We start from the raw sequence: 25,279 nt of genomic DNA on the forward strand, positions 1-25,279 counted from the left end.
GTTTGTGAAAAAACGCGCGGCGTCTGTACGTCGCACTGCATGCGCATCATGAAAAGTCTGCCCTTCTCTCTCTCGCACGGTCTAGCTCATAGTGTGAAGGGGACAGTTAATATTTTGCTTTTCTTAATGTTTATAAATATAGCGTAGTTTCATTTTATTATTGTTTTAATATTAAATTGTTATTGTCCAATTATAATTGCTTACGTTGATAAAAAATGCTATGCAATAGCTTTACCGCAGCAGTCCCCAAGTGCCACACGTGTTTCTTTAATACAGTGAGATGGTGCTCCTTGCTTCTATCCTTCATACTTAGTAGGTTCAACTTCAACGTATCAGTCCACAGTTCCAACACCTGAGGTGCTGATACGGCAATTCTTCAATGCAGGTTTCATCTTAAGCTCCACATGATGCTGTGAGCATAATTAAGGCCAAATGACTCAAAAGACTTATTCCCAGGCCAAAAATAAGTTTAAAAAAATGCAAATCTCTGTCGCTGACAGTTTTTTTTTATACCTACCCTGACACATGTTTTCCGACTAATTTAGCCATCTCTGTCTATCCTACAAGTAAAGTAATAAGCTATCCTGCAGTCAAATGTCAACCAGTTTTATCTTAATATCAAAACATTCATTCAAAACATTATATCGCAATTATTACATTCATGTTTTTTTCGCAGTTTGTTCACTTCGAACAGACTAATGAATATAATAAACGCTAACGTTACGCCAGTTCAGTGATTAGGTACGTTTTCCTTGCAAGTATCCTTTCCTGATGAACTGACAATTCAGATTGACCTTGTTTGTAGATTAGAAACAAAAGTAGATTGTTGAAATATTGGATTTGGAAGTTCACGTTTCGTCTTAGAGGGATCTTGTCACAAGGTAAGTGTTCAATTTTGTGCTTTTACTTTTTTCGGCTTAAGCTCACAAATAACATAAATGTGTAAACGTACATACTCTTAAATCAAGTTTTATTGAATAGGAAATTTTTTGCAACATTACCATGTTATAATAAAATTATTAAAGGAAATGACTCACACCAATTCCTTATTTTCATTATAACTCGGCAACAATTTATTTTATCACAAACAGAATATTTTAAAAATGAGATTAACTATTAAAATAATAAAATAGTAGTAATTGGGCCCAGTGAAATATTACGAGACTATGTATTAATATTTGGTGACCGGTACCTTCAGATTGAAATTGAGGTCTTGTCTGTATTTGTGCATGGCATCATAGGCTTTAAATCACAAGACATATCCAAGCTCACAATATGCCCTGCATTGTATGTACGTAAAACATTTTGTATGCATTTTATAGTAGTTTCCAAATTTTTTTCTTTTCAGTCACAGACATAAGGAAAGCTTTTTTTTATTGCTTAAAAGGGTGGACGAGCTTACAGCCCACCTGGTGTTAAGTGGTTACTGGAGCCCATAGACATACATCTATGATGTAAATGCACCACCCACCTTGAGATATAAGTGCTTAGGGACTCAGTATAGTTACAACGGCCGCCCCACCTTTCAAACCGAAACGCATTACTGCTTCACGGCAGAAATAGGCAGAGTGGTGGTACCTACCCATGCAGACTCATAAGAAGTCCTACCACCAGTAAAAAAACAACCTTTACAGTTTAAACTTGTGTTAATTATTGTCATTATTTCATTATTACTAGTAAAATAAAAATACAATATTTGAATGTCGACAAATAACCCTAATTCTATGGGACCATGAAAACTAAAGTATTTCAGATATCAGAATAAAAATGGAAAATGAAACTCTGAAAGTAGTTTTAATTGCATGTATTGTTTGCCTGTAACATAAGGCCTATTGGGATCTTGGAACCATAAGGTTTAAAAACATTGATATCCAGCAAAGAGTACCACCAATAAGAGATAACAAAAGAAGACTTACTAAGAAAATAACTATTTATGATTAGCTTGATAAACTAATATTGTTTTTTGTTTATATTAGTATAGTAGTTCATCTTCAGAAATACTGTTATTTACTCCCAGTATTTATAAGTTAAAATATCTAAATCAAAAGAATATTTCCTTCTGAGAGTTTGACCAATTAAAACCAATAATAAGATGTGATTGGATCACTTCCATGACAAGGATGTATAGTGGTGATATTTCCAAGTGGAAAATTGAAATATCCTGCAATTTGTTGCAGTTAATGTGGGGGAGCAAATTTGTTACGCAATGTCGTCCAGATTAGTGCAATTTCAGAATAAGTTAACAGCTTTACACTAGTTCTGACTTTGCTGCTTCTGACTTTGCTGAGCTGCTGTGTAACTGAATTGCTTAATTAAGGCTATAAGAAAGCTTTATGAGTCTTATCAAAGAACTCAAAACTAATCAGTTATTTGAAATATGGGAATACCACTTGAAGAAGGAAATGATGGAAATTATTCTTAACAAAACTTTCAAGGCAGAGAGAGGAGAGGCAGAATAAAACAAGTTTCGTCATATCTATAATTAAAAAAAATTAAACTATGGAATGACAGGGAGTTCATTTCTTCAGAAAACTTAAACCTAATAATTAGTACTTGGGTCTTAATAGTAGGCTGTAACCAAGGCTTGGCCATGAGTGATAGTGATTGCCTAACATCAAATGGACCGCATCCTACCCATTTTTTCTTGTATGTAGTCACTGTCACTGATGGACATCAACAAAACTAGGAACATAGCCAAGCTGCAGCCTACAGTTTCCACTTTTTGAAATGCACCCATAATGTATATAACAGATATCCCTAATTATAATTAAATTGTTGATAAAATCACTGCATCCGATGCAGTGATTTTAAAACATGGTTCACACAGTAAGCCATAATACATGTGAGATAAGACTCCCTTCCAATTCTGAGCCCCGATGGTGCTGCTATGGCATTTTGCCAACATTCTAAAATTAGAATTCCCCTAGTTGCTTTTAACGCCGGTTTGTTAGTATTTACAATAATGACTATGAGTATCAAAACCTCTGAAATTACGTCGACAAGGAAAACCGCTCATTAATGTAATGTACTGTTTTTGTATGGTGCTAACTTGTTGGCTCAATTATCGATACTCCATACTTTTACAAATAAAGTAAAATTTAGAAGTGTGTTTAGTGAATAACAAGTTAACTATCCTTCTTTCGAATCAAAATGAAACAAAGATTGGGCATTGTTTTTTTAAAGTGATATTGTTATGTCAGTAGAGTGAAATAGACTATATAATCTGACGAAGAAACATCTCATTCCCACGGGAAAAACGCGAGCGAAGTTGCAGGTAGAACTAACAGATAGTTTATTCTAAAATTCAAACTGTTGGCATGAGTATAAAATATGTACTTATTATATTTAATCCTTTGCTTAAAAATAAACTACATACATATATGCCATTATTATACCTGTAAGTCACGTTTTATGAAGCTGCATCTAGTGATAGAGATATTGTGTAAACATAGACAGTATACCCATGTGAATTGCTCCGGAAATTCATCATTAACGGCAAGGACGCGACTTTGTGAACAAGTCATTGGCATTTGATCGTATAGTATTTTCAGATCATTTGTTTAGACTAGATGCTTTATAATCAGAAGAAAATGTTCGTTCTATTTCTTTTTGCGTAAACAGTTTTGTATTTGCGAAGAAATTTTAAACGCAAAAAGTAATGTGTATTGTAAAAGTACGTTAGGCTTTTTTGCTGATTTAGTAGCTTATATTAGCAAACAATCAAGAACATTAAATTATAATAAAAAAGATATATGTTGAGATATATGTTGCGTAATTACTACTGTGTGCTTAGTGCGAGTTTTGTAACGTTCTCACTAGCGAGCCAGTTTGCTCAAATTTGTATGCAATTGGAACAGCGCCCCTAGCGGCAAACGTACTCGGTGTTATTTTGTGAGTGCGAGTTCATATTAACGTTGTGATCTCGTAACCGAGTAATTTTACCGAAATGAGTACTACGAATGACATTTGTGCGAGTGCGTGTTACAAATTAGTGGGTTTTAACGTTTCGATCGAGTATTTCTTTAGTAGTTCTATTTTTCCAACTAGAGAGGCAAAAGTATCATGCCATAAAGCCTAATCTTTTTTTATGAAAAATGATAATATGGAGTGAAATGGATTTGATTAATTTGAAGCATTAATCAATTGGCATGGAATGAAATGAAATGAGATCAGATAATATGGGATAAAATATAATCTCTGCAAAATGCTGATTATATACTGAGATTTTTTTCAGTGGACCTTTTCGAAGACTTCGAGAAGCTACGTCCAGCGGTTTTGTTTAATTTTTTAAATTTTCGCACTTTCACAGATACTAAACAGTTAATAAACCCACGTTACTTTGTTATTGTATAGATGGGTGGACGAGCTCCCGGCCCACCTAATCTTAAGTGGTTACCGGAGCCCATAGACATCTACAACGCAAATGCCGCCTCCCACCTTGAAATATTAGTTCTAAGGTCTCAGTATAGTTACAACGGTTGTCCCACCTTTCAAACCGAAACATATTACTGCTTCACGGCAAAAATAGGCAGGGTGGTGATACCTACCCGTGCGGACTCACAAGACGTCCTACCACCAGTAATTACGCAAATTAATTTTGCGGGTTTGATTTTTTTTACATGATGCTATTCCTTTACAGTGAAAGTCAATCGTAAACATTTGATAAGTACGTATTTCATTAGAAAAATTGATACCCGCCGGCGGGATTAGAACACCGGTGCATTGCAAGATACGAATACACCGGACGCCTTAACCTTTAAGCCAGGACGGTCTCAAAATTCCACTTATACACGAAGAAATATTAAATACGCATTAACTAAGAAACATTAAATAGACAAAATAAAACAATTCACACAATTTAGCTCCTCGCGGTCCCTCCAAAATGTCTTTTCATCTTTTTTTCCTAGTTGTTCAATTGTAAATGAATAAATCAAAATCAAATCGAGTTTACGTTCTATACGGTGAAAAATGAAGAATTGTGAGTGTGAGTTGAAATATGCTACTCGCTTCGCAGGGCGTTTATTCACCGAGAGCAGCAATAATATCATTTCTCGTATATTGGTAGCACGTGATGTTTTGGCATTAGACCGTCTAAATGAAATACAACGCATTTTAACAGCATTTTAATGGGAACCAATTACTTTCAAAATTATTCGGGTAATGTCGTGTGTTCAATACTATTTTGTACCTTTAGAATTAAAGTGGCTCAACCCAAAATTCGTAGTTTCTGGTAAACTTCAATATTGTAATACAGTAATTGTATTTTTTTAGTTTTTCGGTTTAAACACTTTAAGACATGCCATTTTATTTGAAAAATACAGAAAGAGTACTTTGTCCTTTTCTAGACTAAAAGAGACTGTTTAATTTTATAAGCTGATAGAATAATATAGAAAAGAATAATAGGATACCCTCTAATCGTCACATTGGAAAAAGGTATGGCTTTATCATTTTATCATTTAAATTATTTTTTATTGCACTTATAAAACTAATTTAATTTACAATATGTAACTACATATATCTATAACTAATCCGTACTAGTCAAATTCCTCATAAATTGTCAATATTCTTAATAAAATTCCTATTAATAATATACAAGTGCAAATGTTGAGCTGCTTGCCAGAAATTAATAGTGATAATGAATAATAGTGTTTTGTTTTTTTGTTGTTTCCTTGTAGGCTGCCTGTAATAATCTAAATCTGTGTGAAAGGCAATAAATGATTTTATTATTATCTACTAATGGTAGTCCAGTGGTCGAAATTTGACCATAATTTATTTAAATTTTAAGTTTGAACATTATTATAGTTCTATTGTCACCTTTCTATTATCATCATTTCTATAATAATCATTGCTCTATGTCGCCAAGGCTACATTATAGAAAAATAATATTAAAGACAAAAAATATTAATCTATTCTCAATTTGACCACAGATTGATAAATCAATAAACAAAAAAAGTATAAATGCATGTGTGTGTGTGTGTGTGTCAAATACATGGTAATGTGTGTAAGGTTTTTTTATTGATTTAGTTTATATTTTTATTGTTTATGCACAATTAAAAAAAAATATTAGCAATCTGCACTACTTCTCTATATTCTCTATAAGTGTGGGAAATTTCATACTTCACCGTCCGCGCAATTTTCGTAAAAAGAAGTACAACATTTTTGCTTCACGTATTACTTAAAATGTAGGTTCTTAATAATAATACATAAGTGTTTTGAAATATAAAACTAATCTTAAATTTTTTAGTTATACCACTTCCATTCTAAGGGTGCAATTTCGTAAAAAAAACTTTGCCGTAATGGCGTAACCTTTAAAATACACGAAAACTGCCCAGCATTAAGTACATATTGTTTTAGTAACTTTAATAGAAGTATTAGAATTAGAAGTTTATTATAGAATTTATTTAATTGTAATTACATATTTAGACATACTTAACATACCTAATTAATCTTGGAATAGGTAATTATTTCTGCTTTTTTTAATTAAAGAAATTATGTTTTACATAGGTTTAATCATTTACCCGTTGAACGTTTATAAAATGATTGTATTTACGGTAATAGTGTTGATGATCTTCATTAGGTGGCCCAAATATACTAAAATTATTACGAGCATCCATCCTTATTTATAAATGTGTAAAGAAGCAAAATTATTATTACATTGTTCAAATTTCTATATAATTTATAAATATAAATCTGTACGTATGTACCTGTAAATATGTATATTGAGCGCGCGTGTGTGTGTGTGTGTGCGCGCGTGTGTATGTGCGTGTGTGTATATATTTCTATAATAGATAGGTACACAGTGTGCAATTAATTTCGAAGTTATTCTTGCCCATCTAATGGTTGTCTGGAAGAGATCACTCTTAGCGATAAAACTAAGAAAGAATGTTTCACAATATTTATTCATTTTGTGTACAATAAAGAATACTCTTTCACTGGTGGTAGGACCTCTTGGGATTCCACACGGGTAGGTACCACCACCCCGCCTATTTCCGCCGTGAAGCAGTAATGCGTTTCGGTTCGAAGGGTGGGGTAGCCGTTGTAACTATACTGAGACTTTAGAACTTATATCTCGAGGTGGGTGGCGCATTTACGTTGTAGATGTCTATGGGCTCCAGTAACCACATAACATCAGGTGGGCTGTGAGCTCGTCCATACATCTAAGTAATAAAAAAAAAAAAAAACTATCTCACTCTCTCTCTCTCTCATCAAACAACTCTTTAAAAAAAGCAATGATTTAATAAGAATTAAATGAAAAAGCAAATAATTAATATGTATTTACAACTAGCTAGACGTCTATAAATTTTTCTAACCGAAAAAATATATGTGTATAAACCATTAGAATAGATAAAACCTTAAAAAACAATATTATTATGAAAAACGAAAGAAAAAATCTTGATATTGTATTGGTTTCACGGCAAAAATTTTAGTGACTACTTAACTTGCTTGAAAGTGAAGAAATACTCTCACAATCCATTAATTTGTAACTCGCACTCGCACATACAATAATCGAGAGGCTCACTTCGGTAAAGCTATTCGATACATGAGACAGCAACATAAACAAACTTTCTCTCTCCCACAAAATGGGATTCATAAGTTTACCACTAGGTGGCACTGATACAACCTCACACAAATTAAACATAACATTAACATCGATTGAGTAATTAAAAAAACTCTCACTAAGTACAGGTACATTACCCATTACCCGACTAATTATAAATATCGTTAGAAAGCTTGGCATTTCAATTAAACGCCTTAAAAACAAACCTTGCGTGCTACCAATATAAAAGAAAAAAATATCGCTTTTCAAGATGAATAAACGTCCTGCAAATCGACTAACTCGCACTCAGAGCTCCGCACGTTTCACCGTGAAGAGCGTACACTCGATGCGAGTCATTCGATTCGATTTTTGAAACTCGCACTAAGCCTACAGGTCGAGCTAAATAAAACCGTTTAAAAAAACACCTCAAGAAAACGAAGAAGTGAATAGTGATACTGTGTGCTTAGTGCGAGTTTTGTAACGCTCTCGATAGCGAGCCAGTTTGCTCAAATTTGTATGCAATTGGAACAGCGCCCCTGGCGGCAAACGTACCCGGTGTTATTTTGTGAGTGCGAGTTCATATTAACGTTGTGATCTCGTAACCGAGTAATTTTACCGAAATGAGTACCACGAATGACATTTGTGCGAGTGCGTGTTACAAATTAGTGGGTTTTAACGTTTCGATCGAGTATTTCTTTAGTAGTTCTATTTTTCCAACTAGAGAGGCAAAAGTATCATGCCATAAAGCCTAATCTTTTCTTATGAAAAATGATAATATGGAGTGAAATGGATTTGATTAATTTGAAGCATTCATCAATTGGCATGGAATGAAATGAAATGAGATCAGATAATATGGGATAAAATATAATCTCTGCAAAATGCTCATTATATACTGAGATTTTTTTCAGTGGACCTTTTCGAAGACTTCGAGAAGCTACGTCCAGCGGTTTTGTTTAATTTTTTTTAATTTTCGCACTTTCACACATACTAAACAGTTAATAAACCCACGTTACTTTGTTATTGCATAGATGGGTGGACGAGCTCCCGGCCCACCTAATCTTAAGTGGTTACCGGAGCCCATAGACATCTACAACGCAAATGCCGCCTCCCACCTTGAGATATTAGTTCTAAGGTCTCAATATAGTTACAACGGTTGTCCCACCCTTCAAACCGAAACGCATTACTGCTTCACGGCAAAAATAGGCAGGGTGGTGATACCTACCCGTGCGGACCCACAAGACGTCCTACCACCAGTAATTACAAAAATTAATTTTGCGGGTTTGATTTTTATTACATGATGCTATTCCTTTACAGTGAAAGTCAATCGTAAACATTTGATAAGTACGTATTTCATTAGAAAAATTGATACCCGCCGGCTGGATTAGAACACCGGTGCATTGCAAGATACGAATACACCGGACGCCTTAACCTTTAGGCCAGGACGGTCTCAAAATTACACTTATACACGAAGAAATATTAAATACGCATTAACTAAGAAACATTAAATAGACAAAATAAAACAATTCACACAATTTAGCTCCTCGCGGTCCCTCCAAAATGTCTTTTCATCTTTTTTTCCTAGTTGTTCAATTGTAAATGAATAAATCAAAATCAAATCGAGTTTACGTTCTATACGGTGAAAAATGAAGAATTGTGAGTGTGAGTTGAGATATGCTACTCGCTTCGCAAGGCGTTTATTCACCGAGAGCAGCAATAATATTATTTCTCGTATATTGGTAGCACGTGATGTTTTGGCATTAGACCGTCTAAATGAAATACAACGCATTTTAACAGCATTTTAATGGGAACCTACTACTTTCAAAATTATTCGGGTAATGTCACGTGTTCAATACTATTTTGTACCCTTAGAATTAAAGTGGCTCAACCCAAAATTCTTAGTTTCTGGTAAACTTTAATATTGTAATACAATAATTGTATTTTTTTAGTTTTTCGGTTTAAACACTTTAAGGCATGCCATTTTATTTGAAAAAGACAGAAAGAGTACTTTGTCCTTTTCTAGACTAAAAGAGACTGTTTAATTTTATAAGCTGATAGAATAATATAGAAAAGAATAATAGGATACCCTCTAATCGTCACATTGGAAAAAGGTATGGCTTTATCATTTTATCATCTAATTTTTTTTTTAATGCATTTATAAAACTAATTTAATTTACAGTATGTAAATACATATATCTATAACTAATCCGTACTTGTCAAATTCCTCATAAATTGTCAATATTCTTAATAAAATTCCTGTTAATAATATACAAGTGCAAATGTTGAGCTGCTTGCCAGAAATGATATAATAGTGTTTTGTTTTTTTGTTGTTTCCTTGTAGGCTGCCTGTAATAATCTAGATCTGTGTGAAAGGCAATAAATGATTTTATTATTATCTACTAATGGTAGTCCAGTGGTCGAAATTTGACCATAATTTATTTAAATTTTAAGTTTGAACATTATTATAGTTCTATTGTCACCTTTCTATTATCATCATTTCTATAATAATCATTGCTCTATGTCGCCAAGGCTACATTATAGAAAAATAATATTAAAGACAAAAAATATTAATCTATTCTCAATTTGACCACAGATTGATAAATCAATAAACAAAAAAAGTATAAATGCATGTGTGTGTGTGTGTGTGTCAAATACATGGTAATGTGTGTAAGGCTTTTTTATTCATTTAGTTTATTTTTTATTGTTTATGCACAATTAAAAAAAAAAATTCTCTATATTCTCTATAAGTGTGGGAAATTTCATACTTCTCCGTCCGCGCAATTTTTGTAAAAAGGAGTACAACATTTTTGCTTCACGTATTACCTACTTAAAATGTAGGTTCTTAATAATAATACATAAGTGTTTTGAAATATAAAACTAATCTTAAATTTTTTAGTTATACCACTTCCATTCTAAGGGTGCAATTTCGTAAACAAACTTTGCCGTAATGGCGTAACCTTTAAAATACACGGAAACTGCCCAGCATAAACATATTTTTTTAGTAACTTTAATAGAAGTATTAGAATTAGAAGTTTATTATATAATTTATTTAATTGTAATTACATATTTAGACATACTTAGCATAATTAATCTTGAAATAGGTAATTATTTCAGCTTTTTTTAATTAAAGAAATTATGTTTTACATAGGTTTAATCATTTACCCGTTGAACGTTTATAAAATGATTGTATTTACGGTAATAGTGTTGATGATCTTCATTAGGTGGCCCAAATATACTAAAATTATTACGAGCATCCATCCTTATTTATAAATGTGTAAAGAAGCAAAATTATTATTACATTGTTCAAATTTCTATATAATTTATAAATATAAATCTGTACGTATGTACCTCTAAATATGTATATTGCGCGCGCGTGTGTGTGTGTGTGTGCGCGTGTGTATGTGCGTGTGTGTATATATTTCTATAATAGATAGATACACAGTGTGCAATTCATTTCGAAATTATTCTTGCCCATCTAATGGTTGTCTGGAAGAGATCACTCTTAGCGATAAGACCAAGAAATAATGTTTCACAATATTTATTCATTTTGTGTACAATAAAGAATACTCTTTCACTGGTGGTAGGACCTCTTGTGAGTCCACACGGGTAGGTACCACCACCCCGCCTATTTCCGCCGTGAAGCAGTAATGCGTTTCGGTTCGAAGGGTGGGGTAGCCGTTGTAACTATACTGAGACCTTAGAACTTATATCTCGAGGTGGGTGGCGCATTTACGTTGTAGATGTCTATGGGCTCCAGTAACCACTTAACATCAGGTGGGCTGTGAGCTCGTCCATCCATCTAATCAATAAAAAAAAAACAACTCTATCTCGCTCTCTCTCTCTCATCAAACAACTCTTTAAAAAAAAGCAATGATTTAATAAGAATTAAATGAAAAAGCAAATAATTAATATGTATTTACAACTAGCTAGACGTCTATAAAATTTTCTAACCGAAAAAATATATGTGTATAAACCATTAGAATAGATAAAACCTTAAAAAACAACATTATTATTAAAAACGAAAGAAAAAATCTTGATATTGTATTGGTTTCACGGCAAAATTTTTAGTGACTACTTAACTTGCTTGAAAGTGAAGAAATACTCTCAAAATCCATTAATTTGTAACTCGCACTCGCACATACAATAATCGAGAGGCTCACTTCGGTAAAGCTATTCGATACATGAGACAGCAACATAAACAAACCTTCTCTCTCCCACAAAATGAGATTCATAAGCTTACCACTAGGTGGCACTGATACAAACTCACACAAATTAAACATAACATTAACATCGACTGAGTAATTAAAAAAACTCGCACTAAGCACAGGTACATTACCCATTACCCGACTAATTATAAATATCGTTAGAAAGCTTGGCATTTCAATTAAACGCCTTAAAAAAAAACTTGCATGCTACCAACATAAAAGAAAAAATTATTGCTTCTAAAGATGAATAAACGTCCTGCAAATCGAGTAACTCGCACTCAGAGCTCCGCACGTTTCACCGTGAAGAGCGTACACTCGATGCGAGTCATTCGATTCGATTTTTGAAACTCGCACTAAGCCTACTGGTAGTTGGAACTCTTGTGAGTCCGCGCGGCTAGGTACCACCACCCAGCGTATTTCTGCCGTGAAGCAGTAATGCACTTCGGTTTGAAGGGTGTGGCAGCCGTTGTAACTATACTTGAGACCTTAGAACTTATTCTCAAGGTGGGTGGCGCATTTACGTCGTAGAAGTCGTCGTGGCCTAAAGGATAAGACGTTTTTTTTTTTTTTTTTTTTTTTTTTTTTTTTTTTTTTTTTTTTTTTTTTTTTTTTTTTTTTTATGATTGAAAGTTTACTGGTGGCCCGAAGGCCTTTCCAGTTTCACCAGGACAGGTGGGCGAGCAAAGGCTCAGCCAAGAGGGGTGGGATTTGCTAACAACTGCCCGAGCGCCTCCGAAGGAGACCTAACAACTCAAGAGCAATTGTTTCGCGAATGAATCTACTACCGGATCGGAATCGCGACCCGCTGAGAAGATCCGGCGAGAAACTCAGCGGGCTGATGCATGGGTTAGGTTGCACGTCGACCTCTTTGTCGAGTTCGACGAGTACGGTTACCGGGGTCCCTAAGCCTGCCCCTAGTATTAGAGCTGAAGGCATCTAATGCAAAGGTTATTGGATCTGATGGATCCGTAAGGACGTGTCTAGGGCGTCGACGGTGACTGGCTCCTGCATGATCAGGATTCGGAGAGTAGTCAGCGGCGGCAACGATAAGGCGATTATCATGACGCATAGCCTTATCGAAGTATCGTTCCGACGCTGACTTCATGTATTTCCGAATTGATTCGAGGCCCAGGTCGTCGTGTAGGTCAACGTTCCTCACGAACCACGGAGCGCCGACAGCTAACCTGCAAAAGCGGGATTGTAGGGATTGGAGGGTGTCTATGTGTGTGCGGGCCGCGTGAGCGAACACCACACTCGCGTAAGTCATGACGGGCCTTATGCAAGTTTTGTAAAGTGTCACCTTGTTCCGAAGGGACATTTTACTCCGCTTACAGATCATGGGGTAGAGTCTACCGAGAATAAACGCGGCACGGTCACGGACTGATTTTATATGCGGGCGGAATGTCATCGATGCATCCAGGGTAACGCCCAGGTACTTGACCTTCCTGGCCCAGGGTATGGGTTGTCTAAAGAGAGTAATCGGGGGTGTGAGATTCCTCCTCCTAATCCGGGAGGAAATCCGTGTGGAGCTTCCCCTCTGAAATAGCACCGCAGTACTTTTCGCTGGGTTGATGTCTATGCGCCATTTTCGGAACCACTGTCCTAGGGCTAGGGCTGCGCTCTGAAGCTTCTTCGCGATTAGGGACTTATTTCTACTAGAATAGTAAACAGTCGTGTCGTCGGCGAATAAAGCTAAATGGGTCGGCGGCGACCGGGGAATATCGTTGACGAATAAGCTAAATAGGAGGGGTGAGAGGACAGAGCCTTGCGGGACTCCAGCTGTGAGAGGTCGTGGGGAGGAGCGGGTTCCCTCGACTCGATATCGAAAAGAGCGGTTCGACAAGAAGTCTCGTATGATGAGCACGAGACTATCCGGCACGCCCATGTTGAATAGTTTGAAAATCAAACCATTGTGCCAGACTTTGTCGAACGCTTTTGCGACGTCGAAGAAGAGAGCTCCCGTGTATAACGGTTTTGGTCGATTAAGCCCCACAAGAATGTGCTCCGTGAGGCGGTGCACCTGTTGAACGCATGAGTGATTTGTACGGAATCCGAATTGTTCATCGATGAGAATGCCCTTGGATGAGACGAAATCTCTGAGGCGCTTGTAGAGCAGACGCTCATACAGTTTGCCTAGAGACATGAGGAGGCTAATCGGGCGGTAGCTCGTCGGATGATTTTTTGGTTTACCGGGTTTATGTATGCCGATAACGTCCGCTTCTTTCCACACCGCGGGAAAGATACAGTTCGCCATAGCGGCATTGAAAATAGATGCCAACATCACGATGAGTTGGACGGGTAGAAGTTTAATAACGCGGTTAGATATACCGTCGGAACCGGGAGCCTTGCGAGGACGTAGGTCTTTGATCAAGTCTTTAACTTCCATCGGGGTGACGGGTGGTAACGCATCCGAGGGTGGCAAGGAGGCTCTGCGTTCTACCTCACTGTCTACTAATTCTACATGAACAGGGTCCACGGATTGAGTGCTGGGCGTGCACTGGGTTTGCAATGTATCGGCCAGCAGCTCTGCTTTTTCGTCATCATCAAAGGCCGCGAGTCGGCCTGAGGGGCCTACAAGGGGGGGCATAGTTACTACCGTATCCGATTTGAGAGTACGAGCTAAGCGGTAGTAAGACCTTTGGGAGGGCGCGAGTCCTTCTAAGAAATCAGACCATCTGGCATCTCGGACTTCGGCGATGCGAGACTTTACGTCGCGTTGTAGGGCACGCATTCGAATACGATTTTCCGCGGTAGGATACCTGTCGTAGGCGCGTATCGAGGCGTTCTTAGCTCTAAGGAGTTCCCTAATATCGTCGGACAATTTGAAACGGTGAAGGAAGTCCTCCGCTACAACTTGTTTCGATGACCTATCTAATGTCGAGGTGATGTGTGATGTTAAGATGTCTATGGCTTCAGCGGTATCCTGAGGAGACGGGGTAGAGTCCGGGTTAAACGGGAGCGATGGTGGATCAGATTCAGCCAGGCTGATGCCCAGCGTGTGCCAATCCACCACAGTCCTCGTGACGGGAACGGAATCGGGAGCGCGACCGAGCTTCATGACGACGGGACGGTGGTCTGAATCTAACTCTGAAACTACTTCGATCGAGTGTAAGCGCAGAGTTACGTTTTTTAATAACGCTATGTCGAGTATATCCGGGCGATGCGCGATATTTAGCGGGTAGTGAGTCGGGGTTAACGGAGCGACGATATCGAAGGCGAGATCATCGACTAACGCGTCAAGCCGCCTGCCATTCGGGGTTGTGGTGTGTGAGTTCCACCTGATGTGTTTACAATTTAGGTCGCCCGCCAGAATGACAGAGCTCCCCATACCGAGCAGCGCCTCAATATCACTGCTTAGAACGATCTTATCCGGTGGAAGATAAACGGACGCGATAACGATCGGCGCGTGTCCCGTCAGTGAGATTCGGCACACTGATGCTTCGATATTAGCGAGCGCGGGAGGATCGAGCGGGACGCAATGCAGGGCTCTTCTATAGTAAATAACGGTACCACCACCACGGGCAGAGAGCCTGTCGTTCCTGACCATGTTATAGTTCGCGATTTTAGGGTCACGGCGCGCGGGCTTAAGTAGGGTCTCCTGCACTAAGAAAATGTCAATTTGATGGTCACGCAAAAAATCACAAACCTGATCACGTTGATTTGCGAGACCGTAAGCGTTAAAAAATCCTATTGTTACGGATAAGGGTTTTATTCTACAAATGTACGCCATTGATTACCGGCGGAGTGAGGGGAGGACGTACGTATTTAACGACGCGTATACGTCAGCGTATTCTTGCACAACGGCGATGAAATGTTGTGCAGTGGAGGCGGCGCGAATGGCGTCACCCAAAGCGTTAACACGCTCAAAGTTGATCGACTGGAAAAAGTCGATCGCTAGAGCGAGATTTTCGGACGCGGTCGGAGGGCAGGTCGCGGGGCAGGGACGTATCGCGGGGGTGGGACGAGTCGCGGGGGAGAGAGTTGTAGCCGTGTTCGTGTACGGCAACGGTTTAGCCCAAGCCGAGACGCTGGGCACCGACGCCGGCACGAAAGCAGGCTTAGCCTTCGGCACAGAGGGTACCGTGGCTTTGATGTCTGGGCCGGAAGCTCGGAGGCGGTTTTGACGGGCGACGCGGCGATTTATTTTTGGAGCTCGGGGGCATCCACGGTAGTTCGCGGGGTGACCTTGTGTTCGGCATAGGACACAGCTAGGCGGTTCCGTCGCGGTTTTTTGGTCGCGAGCGCAGAGGGCCGTGGCGTGATCGCCCAAACACTTAACACATCGGGGGCGCGCGTGACAGTTACGGGAAGAGTGCCCGTACAGTTGGCAGTTATGGCACTGACTAGGAGTGCCTTTTTTATGGGGGACTTCGATGGCAATACCGGAGAGCCTACAGACAGTCCGAATGTTAAAAATTTGCTTACCCTCGGGGGTAGGCTGGAGGGCGACTAAAACCATATTGTATGGCTCCCTACCGCGGCCGGTGTGCATGCGGTGCACGGAATTTACTGGTAGGCCTTGTTCTATCAGATCTGCCTTGACGAGATCGGCATCTAGCTCCTTCGGGATTCCACGTAAGACAACGCGGAGTTCGCGCTCCTCCTGGAGCGTATAAGTGTGGAAACTTATACGCTCCTTTCGGAGGTAACTTGAGAGGGCCCTATGGTCGTCGGGTGTCGTTACTTTTATTTGAATCCCGTTGGCGAGATTACGGGCGCTGGCAAAATTAATATTTTTGGCCTTAAGGGCCAGGGAAACTCGGTCCCAAGCTGCCTTCTCTTGAAGGATAACCGGGGGAGGGGTCTGAGTTTTAGATTGCGCCACCGGTCGCGGCGACGGAGTGGCACGGGCTGGAGGCGCAACGGGAGTCTGAGGGCGGGGGCGCGACGCGTTCGCGGCTTTGCTAATTTTAGCGGCCGCGAGAGCTCGAGACTCCGCGGCACGCTTCTTACCCTTTTGTACCAGGGTGAATCCATCCGTCGATGAGGCGGGGGCGAGGTCGACCTCCATCTCCGAGTCAGAGTCGGAGGACGAGGAGGCGGGCGCAGGTGACCTACAAGCAGGAGTTTTGGAGGCTGCGGATGATCGCGCTGCTGGAACGGTGGCCACGGCGGACGACGCAGTAGTTTTACTCGCCAGTATAGGCGACGCGGGAACGGCAGGCACGACGGAGGCTGCGGTGCTCGATGTAGACGCTTTGCACGCAGGTACAGGCGACGCAGGAGCAGCGAGCACGGCGGAGTCTTCGAGAGAGCTCGCAGTGTGATTGGCCTTGAAAGCCAGAAACTCTGAGGCGAGCTGTGGGTGACGAAGTCGGAGGAATTCCACGAATACAGCGTCCATGATCGCTGAGTACCCAGGTGGGGCGGCCCCGGGTCTTGAAAACACTCGCCTTGCGGCGAGGCCCCAACTTCTCGGACCTGAGCGGTTCTATTGAACACAGGTGGCAATGCGGCGCGATTACTACAGGACAAAGAAAAAGCACAACAAAACAGAAATTACAAAAAGAAGCAAAACAAATAAATACTTGCAGGAAAACACTTTGTCGGCAAATGTTCCACGAACACAAAAATAACTAAAACAAAACAAATAAAAGCTTCCAGGAAACACACTTGGTCGGCAGATGTATCACGAACACAGGCCGCGCGAACAATGGCCGGGCTAACAAAAGCCGGGCGAACAAAGACCGGGCGATCGAGTGGACGATGAGCACGTCCGCACGTGACGGGTGCCTCTATCGGAATGAATAAGACGTCCGGTGCATTCGTATGTAGCGATGCACCGGTGTTCGAATCCCGTAGATGGGTACCAATTTTTCTAATAAAATACGTTCTCAACAAATGTCCACGATTGACTTCCACGGTGAAGGAATAACATCGTGTAATAAAAATCAAACCCGCAAAAATTATAATTTGGGTAATCACTAGTGGTAGGCCCTCTTGGGAATCCGCACGGGTAGGTACCACCACCCTGCCCTTTTTATGCCGTGAAGCAGTAATGCGTTACAGTTTGAAGGGTGGGGCAGCCGTTGTAACTATACTTGAGACCTTAGAACTTATATCTCAAGGTGAGTGGCGTATTTATGTCGTAGATGTCTATGGGCTCCAGTAACCACTTAACACTAGGTTGGGCTGTGAACTCGTCCACCCATCTAAACAATAAAAAAGAATAGGTTTTAAAAATAACTTTCTTGTAATTTCGCCTTCAGGTATCTGAAAGATCGCGAAAGATCCAACAACGGCCAAACTGAAATTACCTTTTAAAAGAGTCTCGTTCGAAATTTCGTAATCACCTGTATCAACCAGATTTTTTTTTACATAATTTAATGAACACTGGTCTTTATGTTATTGACTCATAAAATATCTACGTTCGTAGTTTACTGACTAAAAAGTTTTCATTACATTATAGTATTTTCTTCGGTTTTCCGAATCATAAACATTATTAAAACTACTTTTACGACTTAATCTCGCATTTTATTTTATTTTACATTATAAATATTAGTTCCAACGAATGGAAATAATAAACGCAAAAGTGAACCGTAAAAGAAGGTTTAATTAAGTATCATATTGGTATCCTACATGGCAAGGGAAGAAATTAAGCAAATATGCTTCAATGTATTAATATTCAGGGAGAAAAAGAAGTACTATTTGTGATCAACACAGTCCGATTCTTAAACGTGCAAAAATGTAGATAGGTACTTTATACAATTTCTGTTGTCTGTCGTATTTAATTCGTGATGTTCTAATATTCACATTACGTACCTTCGTGTTACACAAAGTTTCATCAGAGACAATGAAAACCAAATTCAACAACAGGAAGCTAAATAAATTTTATTATTACTCACACTACATTGATCCTAAGAATTCGGAAAATTCCCAGTATACGAGCCTTACTTGTATCTACGGTAGGAAATTACGCATCACTAGTCGATCAGTGTGTTATTGACAGTAAGTTGAGTTAAGATAAAGCCCTGTTTTTGTTTTAATTCATTTGACAAATATAGCACATATCTATTGGCTTTGGCACTATGAAGGAAACCAGGTTAAATAAACGATATAATGATATGTCAGGTAGTAATGAAAACACCAAAACAAAGATTCGATCACAATGTTGGAACATTCTTATCACTAAAGCTATAATTATCAGAAACAAATAAAATAAGCAAAATAAATCAGTACATGCAGTTAAATAATTATGTACTTTATCTTTTTATGCAACAGTAAATACTTTTAAAGAGAAACGTATTTGTGAAAAAGGGTGAAATTCATTTTAAAATATAATATTATAACACTAAAATTAAAAACGATTAAATATAAAACTAAAGACATGTGGCTATCTCTTTCGCACGCTTGTAATTTGAAGGGTGACGTCATTGAGCATGTGCATCTATTATTTTTAATTGTTTATGGAATTTACCCCGTCAATGGTTCTTATTCTAAGACAGTTCTATTTTAAGTTTCGGTAAATACAACTATTTTGATTGAAATTAAACATAATCAAAAACCCTATCGAAGAATTCTTAGAATACAATCGTTCTTTATCTTAACCAATGACCGATTTCAAGGATGTTTACATCGTGTGGTTTCTATTAACAACCGGTTTTCTCATGCCACGGGAATTCACAATAATTGCGATAAAGCGCTTGAAAATAAAATTAATTTAAATGACTGGCCGTTGGAAATTTTTCACTGCACTGCTTGGTAAAAAGTCACACATTTAAATCTGATTTTAATATTGATAGGTATAGCATAGATAAATGCTCTCTTGATGGTAAGTGCAGCTCATTGATCTTAAAGTCAACGTTGTATTTGAAACGTAAAACTGTTATTGGTGGCAAAGCGTTTAAAGATTTTGCAAAATACAAAAGAATTTAGAGAGCTATTAATGTTCATCAGTTAATATAATCGAAGATAAGTTCGCTTAGTTTTTTTTCATCGCCTCAATAAACAAACGATACCGTCGCCCTTGGACATCAAATACACCACCGACATAGACGCGTCACTAACCCCCTCAAAACTCTTCTTAAGCTTCGTTACAAAAAAGCCATTTCGCAAAGAATTTCACTAAATTATAATACTCTCTCTAATCTTCGATCAATAATAGTAATGTTTTTTTTATTTTTTTATTGCCTAGATGTGTGGACGAGCTCACAGCCCACCTGGTGTTAAGTGGTTACTGAAACATATAGACATCTACAACGTAAATGCGCCACACACCTTGAGATATAAGTTCTAAGGTCTCAGTATAGTTACAACGGCTGCCCCACCCTTCTAACCGAAACGCATTACTGCTTTACGACAGAAATTGGCGGGGCGGTGGTACCTACCCGTGCGGACTCACAAGAGGTCCTACCACCTAATTACGCAAATTATAATTTTTCGGGTTTGATTTTTATTACACCACGTTATTCCTTCACCGTGGAAGTCAATCGTGAACAATTGTTAAGTACGTATTTCATTAGAAAAATTGGTATCCGCCTGCGGGATCGAAGACTAATCTAAATGGAAAGAGCAACATGATTTGAATGCAATTCTCGCACGATTAGTTAATAGTATTTAGGAGGATAGCTTAATGTATTGTTTGTTGTCTTCATTTTAACTGCACTAATGCTCTCTTGTATCTAATCCCAAAGTACGCAACGTGCAAAACGATAATACTTTATAAAGACGGCGTATTTAAAATGTGGGATAACTTGGATCGGTTTGTGTTTTACGACCTCACGCCCTTTGACCGAGTTTCGATAACTTGTATTACGCTCGATAATAATTTAGCCCTGTTTATGGAATATTAATCTGTCTGTAGTGTCAGTTAACTGCGAAAGTTTGGACAATAATTGCCTCAAGCGTGCTGTTATGTAATCCAGAAACAGTCAGAATCGTCTATAAATAGTCAAATGTATCTTCTACTTTAACGTTAAATGAAATACTATTTTAGTATAAGCTCTATTTCGATCGATGCTTCATATCTATTTGCACGATCACCTATCTACCCCAGCCGTAAGTAGATGAAATGAAATCTAATAAATAGAATTAAATGAAATTTAAAATGCAATGTGTTTAGGTATAATACATTTTTAGGTACACGACGATTTTAGGGTTCCTTAGATCGAAAGTTTCATATCAGTAATCGTAGTTTTTAGTTCACGGTTTCCGAAAATCTGTGATCATGTAAGTTTACCGCGAACAGAACAAATTATGAATTTTATGAAAAGCGTATTGGAGATCACGTACGAACATGATATTCCGTATATGGAAACTACATGTGTGAGGTAGGTCTTATCCTAAAAGTGTTTATTCGTTAAATTTCTTACGACGTTCACCGTTTTAACAAAACAATCTGCTTGTAGCTTAGAAATCAAGTTCTTATTTATTCTACCTCTAAAATATTATAAGGATAAATGATTTTTTTTTATGCAGCATATATACATAGCACTGTACACTTCAAATTATTTAAGGTTCATTTCCCCTCTTCTGTAAATCAATACTAAAAATGTTAAGAAATTTTGGATATTAACGTAGCAATATAATGATTCTTATCGATTCGCAAACACACTGAACTTCTTTTATCATATGACATTCAATTCAATACTAGAGGTCCCGCAGTAGTCGAAATTCGACTATAATTAATTGGAACTGTAAGTTTGTACCTACACTATTATGATTGTATTTTATACATCTATAATCATAAATTTCGCCAAGACTACACTATAAAAAATATTAACAGAGACAAACAATATTTAATCTCAATTTGACAACAGACGTCAAGAACAAAAGTTTGACAATAAATAGTATGCATGCGTGTGTGCGTCAAATACATGGTATGTGTGTAATGTTTTCTTTATTGATTTAATGTATCTTTTAAGCATTATTAAAAAAAATATTAGCATTATGCACTTCTTCTCTATATTCTCTATAAGTGTGGAAAATTTCATACTCCTCCGTCCGCGCAATTTTCGTAAAAAGGGATACAAAGTTTTTGCTTCACGTATTAATATATAGATTGAAAACAGTACGTATGTAAGAATTATAACAAATATTTTTGCCAACATTGTTGACGTAAAATATTTCGCACTTTACTTTACTATTACTTTTCTGTAAACACGTGTGAGTAATTTAAGTCTCACCAAGCATTACGTCAGTACTAAAATCATTATCGCTGACTGTGTAAACCGACCACGTTGTTGCTTTAGACATTTTTTTCGCAGATCGTCATACATTCCAGAAAATCAAAATCTACATGAACAGGTCACGTGCTATATTTAGAAACGAAATCATTCGTTGAGCACTACTTAATACTGCTTGGATATATTTGTAAATAACTCAAACAAAGACGAAGCGTACATAACAGGTGATAGCTAACAATTTCGAAAATTATCAGTTCAGTTCGGTCTTCCTTCCTTCTGTATGTATGGTCTTCCAATGCATTTGGACCCTCTATTAGAAGTAGTCGTGGCCTAAAGGATAAGACGTCCGGTGTATTCCTATGTAGCGTGCACCGGTGTTCGAATCCCAGACGGGTACCAATTTTTCTAATGAAATACGTCCTCAACAAATGTTCACGATTGACTTCCACGGTGAAGGAATAACATCGTGTAATAAAAATCAAACCCGCAAAATTATAATTTGCCCAATTACTGGTGATAGGACCTCTTGTAAGTCCGCACCGGTAGGCACCACCACCCCGCCTATTTCTGCCGTGAAACAGCAATGCGTTTCGGTTTGAAGGGTGGGGCAGCCGTTGTACCTATACTGAGACCTTAGAACTTACATCTCAAGGTGGGTGGCGCATTTACGTCGTAGATGTCTATGGGCTCCAGTAACCACTTAACACCAGGTGGGCTGTGAGCTCGTGCAACCATCAAAACAATAAAAAAAATCTATTCCTAATAATTGTTACGTGATGAATTTTGGTCGAAAACGTCGCAGACTAAAGGATAAGACACCCGGATTCATCGGTACTGATCAATGTGACTGTGTCGATATTCGAATCCTGCAGGCAGATTCCAAATTTTTCAATGAAGTACATGCTTAAAATACATGTTGACGAACGACTTCCACAGTCTATACTAATATTATAAAGAGGAAAGATTTGTTTGTTTGTTTCGAATAGGCTCCGAAACTACTGGACCGATTTGAAAAATTCTTTTTCCATTAGAAGCCGACATTGTCCCTGATGAACATAGGCTACTTTTTTTATTTTTTATTTTATTTCTTTTTTTGGTTTCATGTGTGTTTTAATGTTTCCGAAGCGAAGCGAGGGCGGGTCGCTAGTCAATGATAAGCATCGTAACATTAATCCCTAAAAATTTGAATTTGCGTAATCACTGACGGTAGGGCATCTTGTGAGCCCGCATGAACAACACTACACCCATTTCTTCCGTGAAGCAGTAATGCGGTCCGGTTTTAAGAAGGGGGTTGTACTATAGAACTGAGACTTAGAACTCATGTCTCAAGGTCGATGGCGGCATTTAAGTTGTTGATGACTGTGGACTCTGATAATTATTTAACACCAAGTGCCCAGTGAGCTCGTTCATCTGTGTAAGCAAAAAAATACCCCTTTTAACTTCATAATAAAACATAACATAATTTCAGACATACGGTCAACAAAGGTTCAAATACAACAACGTCTGTCTTACTATTCAAATAGCAACGCGTGACGGCTGACGCACCAGACATGAGCTTAATTAAAAATGGTGCTCTGAGAATCCAACTCTTATACGAAACTCAGCAAACAAGAATTGCAAACACCACAGAATATCCATCGATATATCCAGACATCCAACAAACATCGTTGCTTTAAACTCGGCGCGGCGGTCGGATCCTAAGAACAATGAATTTTGAGATCGTGTTCCAAAGTTATTACATGTCCGGGAGTAGTAGAGCATTGCGAATTCCAAATTTTTGAAACAACAACCCTCAACTCTCAAGCCTTAGGCCAGACGCATATATACAATTTTTTCGATCAATATTTAATCGTATGAATGTATGCACAATAATCGACTGAAAAATGGATACGAAACTATTTAGGAATCATGAATCAACGAATATATGAGATCGGCTATGTATGCACATTTGACTTTTTTCGCGATAAAAGTAGCCGATATCTGATTTTTTTAACATTAATAAGATAATCTTATAGATGCAGTGTTTGAAAGAAACATAAACCATCTTATATTTAAAGTTATATTATACTAGCTTTTGCCCGCGACTTCGCCGCGTGGAATAGTTCAAATAATGCTTTATTTTAGAACAAATTTGGTTAGCAAAAAAAACGTTATAGTGAGCCAACCTTAACATATTATTATAGACATATGCTGTCGCCGACTTTTTTTTATATCTTTTAAAGGGGAACAATTCTGACATACATTATTTTAGCGAAACTTTAATCGTTTCTGCAGCGCACGCAGCGGAAGCTCTAAAAAGGTAAAAATAACACCGATTTTGAAACACGCTTTATCGGTGCTCCGCTTGTATTGATCTTAGCGTGATGTTATACAGCCTATAGCCTTCCTCGATAAATTAAAGAACACTGAAATAATTTTTCTAATCGAACCAGTAGTTCCTGAGATTAGCGCGTTCAAACAAACAAAATCTTCAGCTTTATAATACTAATAGTATAGATATAACAATAATTTCAATACTAAGTTTCAACAAAAGTATATAACACGGCTAAATGTCACACTTCCTTAACTAAAATTTAAAGCAACACACCGATAATTTTTTTTATGAAAAAAAGATTTTCACATATATGTCTTGACCAATGAACTTTAACCGGTGAAAAGAGACAAGGAGAATTAGGAATCCATTAAATAGACAATAGACAGCGAGGGAGATGGCAGTGGACGGCTGAAACGCGGAGGTGACAGGCGGACCGTTAACAGGGCCGTAACAGGCTCAAGTGATATATGAGCTGCGAAGTGGCTTGGTGCCGCTGTCACTTCACGGTTCCGCTGCCGCTCGGCGTCCGCAAAAAGATAAAAAGGATTCCGAAATACGATTCACAAGTGGGCTGGCGGAAATGGGTAGAAAGTTACCGAGCACGGCTTTATGTCTGACAATATATCTCTCGTATCGCTATCCAATTTCTGCTTTATGGCTTGTAATATCCCCGTGGAGAGTCTTTTAATTTTCTAATCCTCCTTTTTTTTTTGTTGCTTAGTTGGGTGGACGAGCTCACAGCCCACCTGGTTTTAAGTGGTCACTGGAGCCCATAGACATCTACAACGTAAATGCGCCACCCACCTTGAGATATAAGTTGCAAGATCTCAGTATAGTTACAACGGCTGCCCCACTCTTCAAACAGAAACGCATTACTGCTTCATGGCAGAAATAGGCAGGGCGGTGGTACCTACCCGCGCGGACTCACAAGAGGTCCTACCACCAAAAGCTATAAGAGTTTTTCATAGTTTTGAATGTTGTTGTTGTTGTCCTAGGGTACCCCGCTGGTACATAGGGCCCTCACAAGTTGTCTCCACTTGACCCTGTCTTGTGCTTGCTCCTTGACATCACTCCAGGTCACGTTGGCAATCCTCATCTCACT

At 38.4% G+C, this 25,279-nt stretch overlaps 1 protein-coding gene across 2 annotated transcripts in view; it reads left to right on the plus strand.

Moving 5' to 3' along the window:
* The first annotated feature begins 500 nt into the window (after positions 1-500).
* The window catches only part of Mnr (Membrane-bound Notch regulator), a 35,134-nt gene continuing 10,355 nt past the window's right edge, over positions 501-25,279 (plus strand). The window contains exons 1-2 of one of the 2 annotated variants that reach the window (XM_028187991.2): positions 620-741; positions 806-881. The gene's annotated coding sequence lies outside the window, so the exon portion shown is untranslated. Of the gene's footprint in view, positions 882-25,279 lie in introns of both variants that reach the window. The other variant, XM_028187990.2, reaches the window with a different exon arrangement.

This window comes from Bombyx mandarina, chromosome 17 (genome assembly GCF_030267445.1).
Source record: "Bombyx mandarina strain Sakado chromosome 17, ASM3026744v2".
NCBI lineage: Eukaryota > Metazoa > Arthropoda > Insecta > Lepidoptera > Bombycidae > Bombyx > Bombyx mandarina.